Consider the following 21,428-nt stretch of genomic DNA (forward strand, 5'->3'; position numbering starts at 1 on the left):
AAAGTGAGAAAAAATTTGTGGGTTGAGATAAGGACAGTTTAACAGGTAGAGCAAAAGCCACGTGTGCAAGCAAAGCAAAACAAGAAACTCATTCACTTTTCCCATCAGCAGGCAGGTGTTCACCCATCTCCAGGAAAGCAGGGCTCCATTACATGTAACAGTTACTTGGGAACACAAATGCCAGCACTCCAACCATCCTCCGCTTTCTTCATCTTCCCCAGCTTTATGCAGAGAACATAAAGTCATATGGCATGGAATATTTCTTTGGTCAGTTCAGGTCAGAAGTCCCACCTGTATGTCATCTCAACTTCTTGTGCCTACCCAGTCTACTCACTGGTGGGGCAGTATGAGGAGAAACAAAGCTCTTGATTGCTTAGCAACAACGACACCAGTGCACTATCATGCTATTCCCATATCAAATCCAAAACATAGCATTACATCAGGTGCTAGCAAAAAAAAAAAAAAAAAAAAAAAAAAACCCACAAAAACAAACCTCCAACCCAGCTGAAACCATGGCATATGATCATGTGAAAAATTAAACACAAAAAATTAGTGTGCAATATACATTTGGCAAGAGAAATCCTCAAGTGCACTGAGGTTCAACATCCAGACAAATATGTAGAAGGCACTCTCAGATTCAGTCTACATGGTGATACTCACCCTTCACTTATCTTCTAAAAAATATATTCCCATGTTTTTACCCTCAGTGCACACAGGTTGATGAAAAAGAGTTTGTCTGCCATTACCAGACCTTTTTTGTTAAACCCACACATGATCAGTCCCTAGTCTTTTCCACCTTGTTTACTTGCAGCCATTTATAAGGGCCTCAAAAGCATGGTTCAGTTTCTTCTTTCACTGCACGCTTAGGCTGTGACCTACATCTACACCATGAAGAGCTCTGAGGGAGACTGCTTGCTAATCAATTTCACTTCCACCTGCTTCCTATTAATGAGGATTCACTGGTGAATTCTCAGAGACCCTTATGAGGTGATCACTTAATTTGAAATTGAGGAATTTAGTCTATGCTTATTCAATTTCCTGTGCTGAATGACAATTCTCAGTTTTCTTTTTCTTTTTTTTTTTTTTAATCCATATTGCACAATGTTATTTAACCACATCCACTTTTTCCCTCTTGAGCATAGTTTTGTAATAAGTCTGAAGTGTAGTTATGGGCTTATCTCAATTATGAGAAAAATACCTTTCACAGTGTAATTATTTCACATTTAAAGTCCAACCATTTGGATTATGTCCCAAAGTGCTCAAGTCCTATTTCTTGTTTAAAGTGTGCAACTAGACTGTAGAATGTATTAACTCTGGATCATCTGTTACTGATTGGTGGGAGGCAATAGAAGAGCAAATAATTTCATTACACAAAATACAGGAAATTAGTCATAACATTAGAACATGCAAACAGCAATGCCAAACATCAAAATTTATCTTATAGTCCTGTAGTACCCTCTGTCCAAAGTAATCTTTTCATGACAGTTTCCAAATAAATGAATACAATGAAAGTAATAAACATCTAACTTTAAAAGCTGGAGATAAAATTTTAGGTTAGGTAATGTAACTGAGAATAAGCCAAACTGTATAATAGAAAGAGAACATGGATGGACATTCTTCCTCTGCATAACATTGGTTATTATGGGATGATATGACAAGCTGCAAACTGGGGTTCCACAGCATCATCAAATGCTGTCCTACCCCAATTTTATAAGAAATATTTCTGCTGAAACAGAGGTCAAAGCATCTATATACTGTTTTGTATGCACCTGTTTGCTTAAAAGTTTTTGTCATTGTGAACATCAGAAATACACACGTAACTCACATATTTATGATAATCCAACTATATGTACACTCTTCAGTAACTGCCCATGACTTGTACACACTTCAATGTTATTTTTCAGGTAGAGAAAACTATTTAAACTCTACCTGGATGGCTGGAGAAGAAAGTTACTGAAACATAAATAGAGGACTAGGGGTGTGAAGAATAAAAAGTCCCAGGGAAAAAAAAGGATAAGGGACTTTACTAAACAAATCTTAGTTGTTCTGAAGCAGTGAACTTTATCAACTTCTATTTTCTTCAGAAACAAGAAAAATCTTATTAGACAAACACGCCTTTGAAAACATAGGTATATGGTTCTTGATTGGAGATGGTGAAAGAGAATGAGACATTGAGAAAACTGAAGTGTGAGAGGCTTCTATCACTCCTCCTGTTGCTGTTACTGAACTGCAAGCGTCCACAGAGAATACCTTGTCAGAGAAAAATGCTTGAATAGTGTGAAACTGGTATTAAAGTCAGGCTTAAGAAGATAATTGTCCTATTGAGAAATATCACTACTGAGGACACTTCCTACTTACCTATACTTCTTTGTTGAAATCTATGGAAGGTTTAAGGAAGAGCAAGCAGGACACTTCCTACTTACCTTTACTTCTTTGTTGAAAACTACGAAAGGTTTAAGGAAGAGCAAGCATTAAGTAATTTGTTGACATTTATTGTCAATGTAAGCAACCTCTTTTAGATGAAGAAGAATAAAGCATAATTAAGGCATGACAAACAGCATAAAAGTTGCTATTGATTTCTCTTCTGGACATTTATCCACTGTTATAACAGAACATAATGAGTACTTTTACATTAAAAAAGAAATTCTGCTTTTTCTCCACTTAATAATAGTTGATATTCAAAACTGTGAACAATCTCTAAATCTTATTTCCTCATTTTGCCAAATATGAGTAAATCATAAAACCAGCCCTGAAAATTTGAAATAATAACCATGTCAACTATTGATGACACAGCTCTTGACATGTCATGTAACAGTTTCATTAAGGTAAAAGTCAGAGTAATGACACAAACATTCATTCTAGCTATTTGAAACAAAAATTTGTATTACCTACCTCTTCAAAATTGTCACTGTTTATCTAGCAGGGTTTTGTCTATGAAGGTGTTTGATTTGTTTACTAAGTCAGAAATCAATGCTCTTCAATCAAATTATTTAATTATACATCTCCGATAACAAGAAGGGGCAGTTTTCTTGTAAAATATTTAACCACATATATGAGATTGCTAGAAAGTGTTCAATCTTAATGAGCTAGTTATCTAGATACAGCTGTCTAACATTTATAAACTCCCAAACCACTTGCCTTTTTTTTTATTTTGATGTTTTAAAGTTATGCTTTTCATTACAATATTTCTCCAAACATTGTTATGCTCAGTTAAATTTACTCTGACTACAGGAAATACATTGCTTATAAGTGTTTGGGAAGATAAAAAGCAGTTTTAGTAATGAGAAAGTTTAAATACATACAGGCTGTGGTGGGTTAACCTTAGCTCGCTGCCAGGTGCTCACCAAGCTGCTCTATCATTCCCCCTCCTCAGCAGACGGGAAAAAATAAGATGGAGACCTCATTGGTTGAGATCACTCACCAATTTCTGTCATAGTCAAAATAGATTTGATTTGGGGAAGATTAATTTAATTTATTGCCAATTAAAAATAGAGTAGGGTAGTGAAAAACAAAACCAAAACCAAACCACTGTCACCCTACCCCCACCTTTTTTCTTCCCAGGTTCAACTTTATTCCTTCATTCTCAACTATTCTACCTCCTCCCTACCCTGGCCAAGTGGCTCAGTAGAATGGGGCATGCAGGTTGTGGTCAGTTCATAACATTTTGTCTCTGTGTCTCCTTTCTCCTCACACTGCTCCCCTGCACTTGAGCATTCCTCCAGCATTGAGTCCATCTGGTGGGATATAGTCCTTCATGAACTGCTCAGACATGTGTCCTCTCTGTGGGCTGCACTTCTTAAGTGCTCCAGCATAGGTCCTTTCCACAGGATACAGTCCTTCAGGAATGAACTGGTCCAGCATGGATCCCACGGGGCAGCAGCTCCTGCCAGGAGCCTACTATTGCATGGACTCACCATGGGCTGCAGCTTCCTTCAGGATATGTCCACCTGCTCCAGTGTGGGGTCCTCCATGGGCTGCAGTGTGGATACCTGCTCCACCGTGGTCCTCCATGGACTGCAGGGGGATAAAGTGTGTCACCATGCTCTTCTCCATGGACCACAGGGGAATCTCACCTCTGGCGCCTGGAGCACTGCCTCCCCTGCCTTCTTCCCTGACCTTGGTATCTGCAGAGTTGGTTCTCTCACATTTTTCTCACTCCTCTCTCTCACAGCTGCTGCTAAGAATTTTTTTACCCTTTCTTACACGTGCTTTCCAGAGATGTCCCACGAATGGCTGCGGGGCTCACCCATTCCCTGTGGTGGGTCCGTTGGAGCCGTGTGGAAACAGCTGTGTCTGGTGTGGGGCAGCCCCAGCCTCTTCTCACAGAGGTGACCCTACAGCCCCCCACTTCCAGCACCTGGGCACCTGCACCCAATACATAGGGACTATCAATATTTTCAATGTTATTGTTAACGTATTTCAATGGTTCATTTAACATTTATAAACACTGAGACCAATATTTACATTTTCTTCACTGAGTCCAGTTTTTAGCAAAAAGAATGATCAGTCCTGTATAAAATACAATCTATGAGGAAATGTTGACATGAGAAGATGGGGTATATTATGTGTGTGTATTGTTTGTGTGATAGAGAAGAGGAAACCACATCACAGCAGTCCTCAACTGCAAGAAATCTGTTGCAAAGAGAGGAGTATCTCTTCTCATTCACATTGGATAGAAGAAGAAATAATGTTCTCAAATTGTAACAAGACATTAGGTAGATGGGAAAAACATGCCTTTATAAAGTATAGTTAAGCACTCTTCTTTCAGTTTGAAATGGCTGTTGGAGAAGATGGGAGATCACTTGAAATCTTCAAGAACTTGTTGGATGAATGTGCCAGGATTGATAACTGTAGAGCTGTATGGCTGATAGGAATGAGGGTATAAAAATGAGAATTTATAAGACCCTTCCAGATATATTTATCTGCACTTCTGGATGCTGTCTATGTACCTATACATTTTATCTTTTTACAACTACAGAAAGAAAACCTATATTTTATAGCATATGTGTACCTGGGCCATATACAATGTATAAATTCAGCTGAAATACAGTCGAACAGTTCTATTATCTGAATAAAATAATCTATGCTGAAGTGTAAAATTATCTTGACAGAAATCATCCTCTGAAAGTAATCAGTAATACATGAGCCTCAAAAACAGTCTCACAGCCTGAGAACATATTGAAATGTCAGTGAGTCCCCAGTAATGCATATCACAATGAAATAAAAGCAATTAGGTTAACTTAATCAGATTCTTGCTATCAGTCATACAGGGAAAATATACATTTGGCTTTTATGACTGCTCAAAGGCAAAAAAGGTACTCATGCCCTCCCGACCACGAATGAAATACCCTAATGATCCTGTAAAGGGCTTGCTCTGCAACAGAGGACACAACCCTATTCAAAATTAAAAATAATGTGGATGTAAAGAGCTGGAATATCCTTGACATTAAGGAGCTGACAAAGAGACAGTGTGCATGACAGTGCTTTGTTTGTGATGGGATAGTGCACCATTTTTCCTTCTTCATCAGCTACCCTGCTTATCCTAAACAGCTCTGTGCATTAACACAGACAGAATTGTACAGTCCAGTAGTCTGAGTCTGAAGGACTTGCTCTTACTCTGTGAGAGAAAATGAAAGATGCCTGTTCAGCCTCAGCAAAGTCCAGAAAAAATCTGATCCTCCCAGTCATTTGTCTCTTGTTCCTATTAATAATCACCATATGTTTTAAGTGATCATCCAAGATTTTTGAGAACACAAATTCCAATATCAGAAGTAAACCTCCTGGAGGGGTAGCATTTCTTACCAGTGGTCGCTATTTCAGCACCTGTACTCAGAACCATTGTTAGGAGAGAAAATATGGAAGAAGAAGAATATGGAATACTGTCAGGAAAAATACTGAGTCCTTCCAATAGAGTAATTTTTCTGCATCACAATAAAAATCATTCTGTTTCTTTCATCTTCTTTTATTGTCTTCTCCTCTTCTATTTTATTTCTACCAGGAAAGAAAAAGGAAATGTTCCTGAAATTTATTGTGTGTATGTGGTACATAATTTTTTACTCCCTTAAGTCTTATATAGACACAGAAATAGTTCTCTATTACTGTGAATTCCTGTGGGCAAATTACAAGAGGGAAGCTTTCACAGCATCTCACCTAACATCTTTTCACAGTCACATTACTGAATTTATTCAAGTTCAAATGGTGTTAAGAAACTTTAATGGATATAAACTTCCCATTTTATTCACTGTTTGCCAATTATTAGTTTCATTCTCTCTCATAAACAGCTATGAAATGAGAGTAAGAAAATTTTGCTCTGAGGCTTTTAAACCAATTTTAAACCCTTAATCTCTCTTTCTTGGTAACTATTAGACTCTGTACCTAAACTTGTCGTTCTGCTTTGTTTTTGTTGCCATACACTTCTAACAACTAATTTTACCACTTAAGACATTTAAAATTTTATTTCTATCCTGAAGTGTTTAAGAGTACTACAATCACACATAGTGGATGATTCACCTAACTTACACTCTGTCCTCCATCAGAGTTAGGTGTTTTAGTTAAAATTATGGATGTGTATCCGGGGAAAAAAAAGATCATAGCCAGTTCTCAGACTTCTGAGATTTATCTAAGCTTTTATTATATCCAGGTATATAGTCATATATTAGGCACAGAGAGATTCAAAGTCTAAATATAAATATTAGATACCCACAAAGAAAAGAAAAATCTTAATTTTGAACCAGTACTGTCATTATTTATTTATTTCCTGTCTGAGATTTCTTATTTGCTTATTAAACAGCCAAAGATTTTTTTCCTCTATTGGTTGAACCTATGACAATTTTTAATATTTTCTACTTTTCTATTTATATACTTGCAATATTGACAAAAATCAGGAAAAAAAACCAAGAGTGTCGTTCTCTCTGACAGCTGGGGCACCAAGTTCCAGTAAAAGAGATCCAGAATAAAGTGCCTGGTATAAATCAGGCAGAAAAATGATTATTCACAGAGATTTAAGAGGATATTGACATAATAGACATATCCTTGCAGTGCCATTCTTTTCTGACTCTTTGCCAAATCAGTTTTTTGGATTCCCAATCCCATTGCATTTCTTACGTTTGAAAAAATTTGAACCTCCTTATCTGAAGGGGTGTCCATTCCCCAAATCAGAGTCATTTCAGAATACAAGCTCTGACCATGCATAACCATGCTCAGACATGATGTCCCTCACTGACAGTTCAATTACTGACTTCCTCAACTCTGTAATGCACAATAGGTCTGGGATGCTACCAAAGGTACTTCTCAAAGTCCAAGACAAGGATGGTGCTGCGGAACTGAGTTATTCACTGCTCACCCAAGAAGGGTTAAGATTCTAATATGAGCATCTAGGGAGAACAGTCTGTGTTGTGTCAATAAGCATGTAGTATCGTAAACAAGATGATCACCAGAGAACAGAGAGATGAGAGTTAGAAACCATTGGAATAAAAGTTATATTTGAGTACCAGTGGTTGAAATGCAGCAAAAGAATGGACCTGTTCATAACAGTGAATCAGAGTCTGTGGGGTTTTTTCATAGACAGCGTCTGCATCCGCATCTGTATAGGAGTAAAAAATATTATTTTTGTTATGTCACACCTCATATTTAAAAAAAAAAAAAGAGGAAGAAGACTTGCTTTGCTTAAACTATTAGAATTAAAGAACAAAATCTACTTTCGTTTTTTCTTGAACTGAATATATTTATATAATGGTGACACCAGTATCTTTTGTTACTAACAGACAATAGGAAAGAAAATGTCAAATGGCTTTCTTTTCAAAAACTGATATATAGCAAACATTAATGTACAATGTCAAATACTACTGGGTTTATATTTCTAGCAAGTATAATTTTACATATATTATATTTAATTTCAATACATTGGATATAGAAAGTCAGGAGGTTACATACAGCAATGTTCTCTCTATACTTTATAGTATTTTCTTTGTTTTTTTTTTCACCCAGTGATGAAAATAATTTTGCTCAGGATTCCACTAATGACTACGTAGTGTGCAGCACAGTCTAAAAGAGTGTACAGAGGATGATACTGCAGACTGGTATTTTCTGTGATATCTCATATTTGAGGGTTAGATAGTCTCACGAGTAAGAGATAAGCAGACACACAAAAGTTAATTGGTTTTTTATGTCACTGTGGTGCAAACCCTTGACCTCAGAGGAAGAAATAAGTATTTCCCTTTGTTACACTTTTTTTTAACAGAATGACTTGAGGAGAGAAAAAAAAAAAAAAAAAAAAAAAGAGAGACATAAAATTCTGGCATAAAAACATCTCAAAAGACTTTGAACTAATAGAGAGCTAGAGAAAGGAAATAGTCTGACTTTTGACCCTGTAAGATGAAATTGGTTCTTTACTATGGTTTTAGTTTATTTCTATAGTGAGAACTTGAAAAAAAAAAAAGGACTTCATTATACACTGAATGTTACTCTCTTCCTACTGTTTCTGACTTTGAAAATTTTGGCCGATGTTTTCAGGTTCTTCAGTTTTGCTTTTACATTCCAAAGAAGATTGTGTGGTAAAGCATATTCCAATAGCACTAGACTGCCATACTATAATTTAGTTTTATTCTGCAGCAGATGCTGCACTCCTATTCTGATATATGCTGCAAAATGTTCTTATTCACTCTTGCTGTTTCTATTTGTACAAGATTTAAAGCAAAAAATTAAGGCAAAAGATGAAAGGCAAAAAGCGAAGGCCTGGGGTCCAGATTCAAATTCATGACTGAGCCCAAATTCCCTTATCATTCACAGTGTCTATATGTTGGTGCTCAGTTTGTGTTGTGTGGAATGAGCCAAATGGTTCGACGATGCAGCAAAATTATTTTGGGTTTACATTTGAATTCAACTTGTTTAGGCAATATAGAAACAGCTTGCCTGAGACTCTTGTGCTTATAAAATCAAGCCCACAGTCAGGCACAGGCACCAAAAGAAGATTTGACGTAGCCCAAAGTTCAAAAAGCAGTGGTCAAGTTTAGACTTAGTTTGGTTGGCTCAGAGTAAAAGAATAGCTCATAGATGACACTGTTCTTTGAAGGATGATTAAACCTTAGGTGCTGGTGTGCATAAAGACAAGAAGAAAGAGAATTGTCTCTTTTTGTGAGAGATGCAACGGTATTTCAGGTTTCTAAAATATATTTCGCTGTATGACAATCTGTTCTAAGGATTTTTCCCAGATATTTTTAGTTCTTTTTCTTTCTTTCTTTTTTCTGCTGTAAGATTTTAATAATGCTTATTCTTTATTGCCTTGGAACATTCCTGATATATATGTACAATATAAGCATTTTATTTTCTTAGTAATTTAACTGTACTAATTTCTTCCCTCTTCTATTAAATACAATAATATAAAGAAATTAGGATTTTCTTCAGTAGTGCCAGCAAACCAGCAAATGGGAAATTCAGAAAGTCATCTCCACATGAGATCTCATAAATTTAAATAACATAGGATAATAACAGTTCAATCGACTGCTTTCATCAGCATGTGACTGATTTAGAACAAATGCTATTATATTTCTCAGAGAACATCTAGGAAGTTAACCTGATTTTGGCAATTTCTGTGTGTCTTTCCATAGATAACTTGTTCCTTTAATTTATTTTTTTTATGTGGAAGATGCAAAGGAAAAAAAAAATCTTTGTGAAAGATACAAAGGAAAGTGCAATTAATATCTCCCTACACTTAATTTGCAAAGTCTGGCTTTTTGAATCATATTAAGAATCTTGCTTGAGATGTCATCTGTTTAATTATTCGTTCATCTTCCTAGATCAAATATGGTTTCTCTTCTCTCAAGAAAGAGCAATGATGCTGGAAAATTGCTTTGATTGCCTTTCTCAATCAATACTACCAGTAACCACTTGTTAAACCAAAATGTGGTCACTGTCTTTTTACTTTCTTTGTGTTTGTTCCTTTTTTGCTTCTTTATTCTTTACGTGGAACATGTGATTGCAGATCCTTCAGGAAACTCTGCTAAGGCACATGGAAAATAAGGAGGTGATTGGTGACAGCCAACATGGCTTCACTAAGGGCAAATCATGCCTGAACAAATTTGGTGGCCTTCTAAGACAGAGTTACAGCATTGGTGGATAAGGGGAGAGCAACAGATGTCATCTACCTGGACTTGTGCAAAGCATTTGACCCCATTCCGCACGACATCCTTGTCTCTAAATTGGAGAGATGTGGATTTGATCAATGGATCACTCAGTGGATAAGGAACTGGCCAGGCGGTCGCACTTATAGGGTTGCGGTCAGTGGCTCCATGTCCAAGTGGCAAGCAGTGACAAGTGGTGTTCCTCAAGGGTCGGTATTGGGACTGGTGCTGTTTAACATCTTTGTTGGTGACATGGACAGTGGGATCATGTGCACCCTCAGCTGTGTGGTGCAGTCAACACACTGGAGGGAAGGGATGCCATCCAGAGGGACCTGGACAGGCTTGAGAGGTGGGCTTGTGCAAACCTCATGAAGTTCAACCAGGCCAAGTACAAGGTCCTGCACATGGGCAGGGGCACTCCCAAGCACAAATACAAGCTGGATGGAGCATGGATTGAGAGAAGGCCTGAGGAGAAGGACTCGGGGTGTTGGTGGATGAGAAGCTCAACATGAGCCAGCAGTGTGCGCTGGGAGCCCAGAAGGCCAACTGTATCTTGGGCTGCATCAAAAGAAGCATGGCCAGCAGGGTGAGGGAGGGGATTGTACCCCTCTACTCCTCTCTCATGAGACCCCACCTTGAATATTGCGTCTAGCTCTGGACCTCTCGACATAAGAAGGTCATAGACCTGATGGAGTGAGTCCAAAGGAGGGCCATGAAGATCATCAGAAGGTTGGAGCACCTCTCCTATGAAGACAGGCTGAGAGAGTTGGGGTTGTTCAGCCTGAAGAAAAGAGGACTTCAGGGAGACCTTATAGCAACTTTCCAGTATCTGAAGGGTGCCTCTAAGACAGCTGGAGAGGGACTTTTTACAAGGGTGTGTAGTGATAGTACAAAGGGTAATGGCTTCAAACTGGAAGAGGGTATACCTAGAATAGTTAGAAGGAACAAATTTTTCAGTATGAAGATGGTGAGGCACTGAAACAGGTTGCCCAGGGAAGTTGTGGAGGCCCCATCCCTGGAGGTGTTCAAGGCCAGGTTGGACAAGGCTTTCAGCAATCTGGTCTAGTGGGAGGTGTCCCTGGCCACAGCAGAGGGGTTGGAACAAGGCGATCTTTAAGGTCCCTTCCAACCTAAACCGTTCTATGAGTCTATGATAATATTTCAACAATTAGCTGTTGTTACTGGGCTAATTTGATCTACTCCCAATCCAACTTTTTATGAGGATATGAATGTCCCTCCCCAATTTACAGTTTCCACTTTTGAACACATACATTTTTTGTGTCATTGAATAGAGGATTTTTTTTCAGAAAAATAAAATCCTTGTCTCATCAGTAAAAGCTTGGTCTGAATTTTAAAAATCTTTTACTTTCAACATTATATTTTTTGAAGAAACACACAGTTCTGTTTATCAGTGCCAGGCTATTACAGTTGCCTTTAAAAGTGCACAATGTTCTCACAAAGTTTATAATTCATGATAAAAGTGCACAATTAAAATGGTAATAAATATTTATCAAATTAAGTTGTGGCATATGAATTTAGTTCTATTATTGACTTCTCGCTGTGCAGATATTTTGTAACTTATTTCCTTGCAGGATTATTTTCCAATACTTTTTATTCTAGTATTTACACCATTTGTTACACTGACCTCAAGTTTCCATTTGTTTCAACACTATTTTCTGTATTTCTTTAAAGATGAAAATATTATTATTCCTTACTTCCTTTATAAGAACCTGCTGAGCAACTGCAGTATAGGCCATATTAGATCAATTTCTTCAGATCCTTTTAAACAGTAATCGAGTTTTTACTGTTATGCACTTGAAATCAGAGGAAGATGAATTCAGAAGAAATCCCATGGAATACTGCCTACATAGACAGCTTTAATTCTGTACTATATTGACTGAGAAAAGACCCTAGAGACGTGTAACAGCTTTGAGTGAAACTCAGAGATACTAATTTTTTAGTGCAATTATTTCAAGATGACAATATGCCTTTGAGTGGTTTATAACAGTTAAGTGTAAAAAAGATTCTCCGGGCATTTTTAGTTATTTATTTTCTATTTACCAAAAGCTTAAGCAGGTTTTTTGTAAACCGTGAAATCAGCAAAGCACTTAAACATTTTAATAATCCCAATGAATTGTTTGGTTGATAATCACATAGAAATCTAAAAGTATACATATATATTTCTAGAACTTTAAGACAGCTGAATGGTTAAGGAAAATACTTTCCCTCCGATACCCACCCTCTAAATGGAACAATGGACAGGGATGAGGAGGGATTTACCAAAGCCATGCAATATATGTAGGTTCTCAGGTCCAAGGATAAACAAATGAACATTGTGACCTTAACTTCTGATTTATGTCTTTGAAAATTAATTTCTGTAATACCAAAACCGATCAGTAGCTGGTTTCTGTCACATTGTGTTTCAATTTTTACAGTTAACTTGAATCTGTAGTATTAACTTTTTCACTTCCATAATATAAGTTGTCCTCTTATTTGAGAAAATTGTCAATCCGTTACTATTTATTTTATTATTTTTTTTTTAAATTCAAAATCTTTATTACAGAACACAAGTAGTTAGCACAAAAACTATATGGCAAATCTTCACAACTGTGTGAAGAATTCCAAGCATTCTGCCTATGGGAAAGTTATGGCAGAAAGGATTATTAGCTTCTGTACTACAATACCAAGTATGTTTGTTCTGTTTTCTTCTTCTAGGTTCTTCCTTTTAGTTTCCGTGATGGATATCCAATTTTCACTATATTTCCACTAGCTTTAATTAATCTGTATTTTCCATTTATACAGCTACTAAGATGACTACAGTTGCACCAATACTCTACATTTTTTGATAGATTTCCCTTGAATAAAGGCCCAGCAAAAGAAAAATGAAGAATGAAGAAGAGTTATAAAGACAAAAATCTGTTTGCAATAGAGACTTACACTTTGAGAAGTCTGAGACTTGTTTACTTTTATTTATTTTATTTGTAATTTTAGTATTTTATTTATTTGTACTGAGAGAATATGAGCTATATAACTTATTAGTTTTTACATTCAAGAGCTCCTTTAGATTTCTAATTGATTTCCTTTTTGTTTGTTTGTTTTCTGCTTTACCAATGTAGGCAGTCAACATGGCCATGTTTAAGACATTATCTGTTAGATAAGGGGACTGGCCTCAAAGATATTTTATATCCGTGGCTGACAACTTAAAGGAAACCTTTTAATGATGATTTTTTATAGAATCATGAGAGTTAAGTCATCAAGCATGTGATAAATAGTATGTTCTTCCCCTTCCCCTGACCCGGGACAACAGTCTGGTCAACACCCTCTCTGAAGGCAATATTCTCCCAGGCCTGCATGAATGTATATTTGATGCACCAACTGTTTTGGTTTTTTTGTGTTTTACCTGTTACATCCCAGGCTAGGTTTTTCTGTGGGACTTTGTAGGACTTATGCTAGGGACAAGGACATGGTCATCTCAGCAGGAGAGTGGTACAAATCAAGGAATGTTTTCCCTCTTTTGTTCCTAAACAGTCTTCCTTCACTAGTGCCATACTATCTTTCTAATAGGAATTTTTTGTATCTGAAATTCTGTTTTAATAAGAAGTTATACCCTGAGATTTAAAAGACTTCAATTATGGCATTTGTTTAACTGATTGTCTTTTCCTATGGGAAAGCTGTATGCTGTATGCTGCTTCTTGCAATCATTAGGCCATATTAGTAGGTTTTGCTCCCACTCCAAATGGATCACTACTTTATCCCAATGAGTAAGTGAATCTTGGGGATGTGTGCTTATTGGAGGATATTTTCCCTTTGTGTTTTGCTATTGCAGTTATCAAAAGGATAAGGATGTAGCCCTCAAGTTAAATTTGGCTTTTATGTTATGATTTAAATCTGAAGTGATTTTCATGTGAATACTAATGTCTGACATTTGTGCCTTTTTTATCAGTTATTTCCATGGCACCTGACATTGCTGATATTCAAAGTGTTCTTTCATTGCTTTTATAGTGATGAATTATTTCAGACCTTTAATTTTACATATATTTTGGTGTAGGTGTAAATTTCTGCTGGTTTTGTCTTGGAAAAGAAGGGTATTATTTTTTTACTATATTCTACATATCATTGATGATTCTGTTCATCAGCACTACAGTTAATCATTCTTCCCCCTAATAACAGTGACGCCGATGGGAACAGTATTCTCCAAAGCCAATATTTTTATTGAAATGGAGAATGAGAGAAAAGTCAGATGTTATTTATGGCACTACTTACTTTGGTGGTCGATATCATTAATGGTCTCTGACTGCCAAAGCGAATCAAGAAGCAGAAGTATTTCAGCCTTCTTACTTCTATCCATGCAGACTGATATAGCCTATTTATTCACAGTATGCTTATGAATTTCTCAGTAGCTTTTGTAAGGAAGCTCTATTAAAAGCATTTCTTATAGTAACCTCTCATAACGTCTCATCCTCATCTTCCAGAAAAAACTTTCAGAGCTGAGCCACTTCTTTCAGTGGCAGGTAATGGATATCTGAAACCCCGGGAAATATATCACATTCATTTGGTACAAAATAGAAAGCTAAATGGTTCTTGGACTTTTCCTCTTAAGGGGAATAAGTCAAATGTGACAATAAATAACCATCATGTACTGTACATTTAAATGTAAAAGTGCCCCTGTTGGTTGTTCCAGTTGAAATAGGATGGAAAAAGTCCCAGTATACCTATTCAGGAAATCTGCCATGAAGTCTATTCTGTAAAAACAAAAGTGCTGATGTTAAAGACCAGTATAGTATACTACTGTGCAGTGGTTTGACTACTGATTCTACTGCTAATTTGAGAGCCCAAAATTTTCTTTAGCCTGGCTGAGCCAGAAGTAATGTTCGGTCAGATTTCTAACTATTAGGACAGAAACAGAAGTTATTAGGAAACAAAGATGTTGATTAACCTTTAAAGTTGGGAAATTTAAAATGCACTGAGAATTCCAAATGTGGTCTGTGACCACTTATTTAACCTCTGCTGCCCAGAGAACGCAGTGGCTAGAGCCATCTGCCCATACAAATTTCTACATACATACACGTATGCTAGTCACAGTGTGTTTACAGTCTACGAAGTGACTTTTGATGAAGATCAAAGAGAAAAAGGATGTGGAAATAGGAATGCTTGTCTATTCCTTTTGCACTCCAGAGTCAAACATTAAATACCTTAGTAATAAGCAGCAAAGGGCACACGATATGCAGTACAATGACTAGCCTATCTCTCTCTTTTTTTATGCCTTTATCTTAGGTCCATCTATTTATAGTTTATGTTGTTATTTCTGGTTGTTGATTCTATGCAAGGGGTTTCAGTTAGTTTTTTTTCAAGCATTAACTTTGTTTATAATTTACACATCATTTTGAATCATTCACAAAGTAAACATTTTAACTCTCACTGAAATACAAGTCAGTTTGTGAATGCAAAACCCCAAAATGTTGTTGCATCCCTTTGTGATATTTGGTATACGTTGATTTGGTTGGGTATTTTTAAATGTCTTTCTCAACTCTTAAGCTTCAGCAAAACATGCTGTATCTGAAAGGTTCCACAACTAGGAACGCTGTAGCATAAATGGCAATTAGTGGGAAGCCATGTATCTTACCTACACTGTATACACTAGTATATTTGAAATAGCAAATAATTACAATGAGAAGCTGGTGTGGAAGGTAGTGAGTTTGTTACTTACATCTGCTTGTACCTATTTCACAGAAGTTATCAGCTGGTGAACCAATTTTTCCCCAAGAGACTTTTGCCTGCATTGGTACTTATTGTGCCTGACCACAGATACTTGGCACGGATGGCATGGACACGTGATACAAAGTTGACAGAACAGGACACAATTTTATATATAAATATTTGCTATGTAAAAGCATGCATTGCTTAACGTACTCTGTTAAGTATACAACGACTAAATGGAAGACTAAGTAGCTTCAGGTCTTTTTTCTGTTCTCTGCAACCCTTGGTCAAATCTTTCTGTTGCACTTGCTTTTTAGCAGTGATTTCTAGTCTCTTCATGTCTTCTCATAACCTTTCGCTTCAAAGGCTAATTCCAGGCTAGTTTACTACACAAGTCTCCACCTGGAAGTCTCTTGTTTTCTTGATTGCAACAAACCTAGAGGCACATTTCTCCAAGAATGCATACTCTGCTTGCTGATACTATGGAAATGTAACAAACGAAACAGGATTTGGACACTTTTGTTGCAGCCATAAGATTTTCTCCTCGACTGTGTTTCATGTGTCTATAGCATAAACTCTTCCTATTCACTTCATCTGTTTACAAACAGTCAGGCAGTACCTGCTTTGCGTGTCTCTGGGGGCAAAATGCCAGATGCTTAGGTGATCCACAGATTATAAGACTTATTTTTACTCTTCCTTTGGTTCAGCTGACCTTTTCCTTCATGTCTGCTTTCCATTAACTAGTCCATGGGTAGAGTCAGTGACTCACCTAAGGACAGATTCCACCTAACTCCATTCAGTCTCCCTTTGTTTAGGCCAGTCCAAACCTATCTTCGTCAGCGGATAGTTCCAGTTTCACAGTTCATGTCAGATATCCCGTCAATAAATTTTTGATGAGTAACAAAAAGTACATTTCTGTGTACCTTCTGCTATGGATGTTGCGTAATCTCCATAAAATCCTGGGCTGGGTTTGGACTAGTTCATTTTTTGTGCTGTTGTAAACTAACATCTGTTTTTTTGTAAGTGCAACTGCTGGGCCAGTATGGCCAATAATATAGTAGACGCAGTTAATCTCTGAGGCTGTCAGGTTGTTTACTATTGTTGCAGTGTGATACCATGGTAATTACCATCACACCAAGCACTCAGACTCTCAAGAGCAGTGGAGGTGGGGGCTGGATACTGGTGGTGATTTGGCAGGATGTTTTGAATGAGGTTATTAACTCTGGAATTTATTTTACTATAATCCCTTTTTAACCTGATGTTGACAAGATTACTGAAGACTTTCTCTTTGTTTTTTTTTTTTGTTGTTGTTTGTTTTGTTGTTTTGAGGTTTTCTTTTTAGCAGAATTTGTGGGGTTACAGAACAGTTCAGACTGACAGAGTGACTACTTTGGACTTGACTGCTGTGTGAGAGGACCTTTATATACCAATGCAACAAAATTTCAGAGTTTTTTTAGTATAAACTGGATGTTTTAAAAAACAGGTGCATTTTAACAATGCTAGGACAAGACATGTTAAACATGTCTTCTACAAAACACTTTCCCTGGGATATCAATGTACAGGATTTGGCTAAAATGATAAACATCTGCCTACTGCCATGACTATAAAATATCAGATATATTTTAACTTAAACTGACAGTACCAAGTTAGGTGTTTTTATTTTGCATCATGTTATTTCTGCTGCTCCAAGATAGGGAAAAGATGGAAAGAAAAAAGAGTACATGTTTTTCTAAATGTGCCCATACTTTGTGAGTATCATCTGTCAAAATGGAACTGAAAAGCCACAACTGTGTGTGAATTCTTCTCCCAGGAGAATATAAAATGAAAAAAAAAAATATAAGATTTCATAATGTTTTCAGCAATGGTGATGAAATACAGCTTTGACTCAAAGTTTTTTTGTGCTTTTTTTTGTTGTTATTTCCTTGCTTAATCCAGTCTACCAAGTGTATTATTAGAAATATATTTTATTTTAAATGATTGATTTAAGTCAATTAAAATAACTAAAATAAAACCAAAGTTTTAACACCCTGTAATATCTTTTAGAAACTATTAACAAATTGTGATCCTTGTAAGGATTTTAAAATGCTTCAAGAACAGACTAATACATGGCAGGCATCAATATAATCCCAGCCAGTCCTGACTAGAAAATTCCTATCCATGTGTCACAGAATACTTCAGAGGCAACAAAAACGATCATAAAAAGAAAAATCCACTTGAACTGGAGATAAAATAACTTTTTCATATAAAAAGAGCATAAAATCCAGTGAACTGAACACCTTAAATGCCACTGGCACAATGCATTTAAATACTTCATGTGGTACTCTAAAATCTGTCTTCAAACAGCATGGTTGTTGCATATGTAATAAAAGTAAAATGTATTTCAATGAAGAGATTATATTTGAACTGACAGAAATGTCCTCCAGACCTAAAACCATAGAACGAGCTCTAGGAAATCCTAAGGAATAAGGGAAACTAAAAAAGTTAGCACTGATCTCTTTCCAAACTCTCCATGATTCAGCTCAGGGAAAGAATTGCAGCACAGAATCTGCTTCAGTGCCTTAACCGATTTGAGTCTGCCTAACTCCTTAGCTATTGCCTTTTTCTCTCTTGTTACTCCCATTTAAGCTTTCTTTTAAATGAGAAAAACCCAGCAATAACAGGGAAGTCAGGAAGAGAGACCTGAGAGCTGTTCCTCAGTGACTACAGATACATGTTTGTCTGGCAGAAGAAGCAAACATCATAGTGGAAATTACAAGGTAATCACCTTTCCTTGCTAACCTGGAGCAGCTGAGTTAGTCCATTGATTTAAGACATTAACTGTAGAACATGAGATTTGACAATAGATTGTTATTTCTTGCAAAATGTTAATTGTTTATTACATACATACCTTGTTACTTTCTTTTGAAACTAATCTGAGCTGCAGTGATGGCAGATCTCCACACTACTCTTGAACTTTTTACTAAATAGAATCTTTTATTTTTTTCCATTGTTTATAGGCATAAGTTCTAAAATTCTATGATCTAAACCCATGCTAACTCTCCCAGGAATCCATTATCAATGCTTTCAAGCAAGCATACAGCATCTAGTAACAAAGAAGTAAAGCAGAGAGCAAATCTCTGTCTTCCCATATACTTCCATATACTTAGATATCTGATTCTGCACAGTCATACAGAGGCTAAAAATGTATTATACAAATACATGGACTTTACATACTTTGATAACTATCAATTAAAAAAGTCTGAATTCAACTGCAACCTCAGGAAATTATTGGCTATTGCTGGAGTAAGGAAAGCTATAATAAGGAAAGGATTACCCTCCATGTTGCCTGTTTATAATGTTCTTTTCCTAAGCATCTGCTCCTACTGGCTGCTATCGGAGATGCTGCAGTGGGATGGATGGGGTTCTTTTGCCAAGTACTGCAGTCAGTACAAAGCTCTTCTGTTCTAAACACACTATTAACAGCATGCAGCCTTTCTGTGACTGAAATCTTACCTGTCTTTTAAGAGGGTAAAAAAAACCCCACAACAGCAGAATATAGAATAAGGTTGTCAAAAGCTGCCTAATATACCTACTGTATTGCACAAAGTTCTGGTAGTTTATATAACATTTCTGATATTTTATACTTCCCAAGGGAGGAAAATAGAATTAGGCTAGGCAAAGACAGCATTCATTAAATAAGAACTCATTAAAACCAGGAATTAGCTACAGGTATTATCTTGGATTGGTTAAATTACAGAGAGGAATAAAATAACATTAAGTAATTTGTAGTGAAATTTATATACACTTGTGACGTTTTTATTTGTTTAGTGTATGAATGCACATATCAAGATCCCAGTTTCTCTCTCAGAAATTTTTCAGAGTAACACACAATATCCAACAGTAAATATCAAAATAAAAACATTGTCAGAAAATGTCTAACTTTCCCTGAGCTTCCTGGCAGTTGCAGAACCCTGTGCTTAGGGGAGTTCCATCATGTGAAGCTCATTACAGATGATGTAGGACAGCTGGCTCTGAGAAAACAGGTATCCTAAATGTTCAGTGACCACAGGGAGAAGTTAGAGGTCTGTCTTCCACTCATCAGAAAGCCTCCCTCAAACATTTGGGGGGAGGGAAATAGTTGCTGTTAGAAAGGCATGAAAAAAATAAGAAGAGTTAGGAAAGAAATCTATAATTTTTTGATTGGTTTACCATCTTGGACTGGGAGGGATGGGGGGCGGGGGTGGGGGGTTGGAATGGACAGGACCCAAACACAAAAAACACCCAAACCCACAGTTTTTAATTTAAACTCTCTTTAAAAGTTCAAGTCTTCCCAAATTCATGGACACAGGCATAAAATCACTGTGTAAATTAGCCTTAATAACACCTTGGATCATCTGGATTAGCCAGTCTGTTTATTAAGTTTCCAAAAGATTGTTTTCCTTTCACTGTTACTCTGATGGCTTGAAGGGTGTAAACATCTTCAGTAGCCCCTTCTGATAACTGTACAGAAGACCTACACCACCTTGAGACAAACTGACAGCTCACCCAGGAGAAGTTCTCTGCTGATAGATCTTAAGACAGAAGATGCTTACTGGAGGCATCAATCCGAGTTAGCATCTATAATTTGCAAAATTTGAGGGCACTTCTCTTTCAAAAGACTAAAAAAGGTCTTTCTTAGTTAGGATTACTATAATAATTATGTTTATGTTTGTAAAAGTATGGATGCCAAAACTGTGTCCCTAGTCATCCTAACTGCAGGTGCAGCTTGCACTGATGAGGTGGAGTTCTGGATGTAGGCAGTGATGAAGGTCTGCTTTTCTTTTACTATATGTTTTCTTATGCGTAAAAAATGCTTCAGCTTGTAAGTTCCTATACGGTTCTGAAAACTTTATGTGAATTCTGATGACACTGGTATCTTCATTTTATGTATACATAGAGAAAGAATATTTACAAAAGAGACTGGCACATACAGCTTTATATAGCTATCTGTATGTAGCTATATGTTTATATAGCTACAAACATATAGTTTTCGATATATGTGTTTTAATTATGTAATTTTTTAGAATGTGTTATGTTTATGATTTTTTTTATTCTAATTTGACATAGTTCTGGATGATCAGTCTGAGCTTGACATATTTAATCTATTTAATATATTTATTTTCATAAGAATCTTTTAAATGCATTCATTAATTGTCCAAGGCATACTTCTTCCTGACTGCACAAAGAATTTAGTCATTTTTACCTCACTATTTTAGAATCATACTATTAATGTTATATATCATTACATTTTAATTTCATATTCAATTACTGAGTTAAAATAATTCTGTCAACATAGATATTCTGAATTCAGAAAAAAATCACCTATTTCTTTTCCTTTTGAATAACAAGTGTGTTTGTTGTCATCATTTTAAGTAACAGGGCAGCTCATGTACATTTTAGTCTGTATCAGTATTTCCACAATTTAATTTGCTTATGTCAAATTAAATTCCATACACAAATTTCCCTGCTTCTGTTTATGAAAAAATAAAATATCTTAATAATGTCAACACTGGCTTTCTAAAACGTAGGAAAACTGGCAGCACAGCTGAAGGAAATAAATTGGTTTGAGTAGAAGCCCAGCTAAGCCTGAAATCC

This window comes from Charadrius vociferus, unplaced genomic scaffold (assembly GCF_000708025.1).
Source record: "Charadrius vociferus isolate BGI_N301 unplaced genomic scaffold, ASM70802v2 scaffold65, whole genome shotgun sequence".
NCBI lineage: Eukaryota > Metazoa > Chordata > Aves > Charadriiformes > Charadriidae > Charadrius > Charadrius vociferus.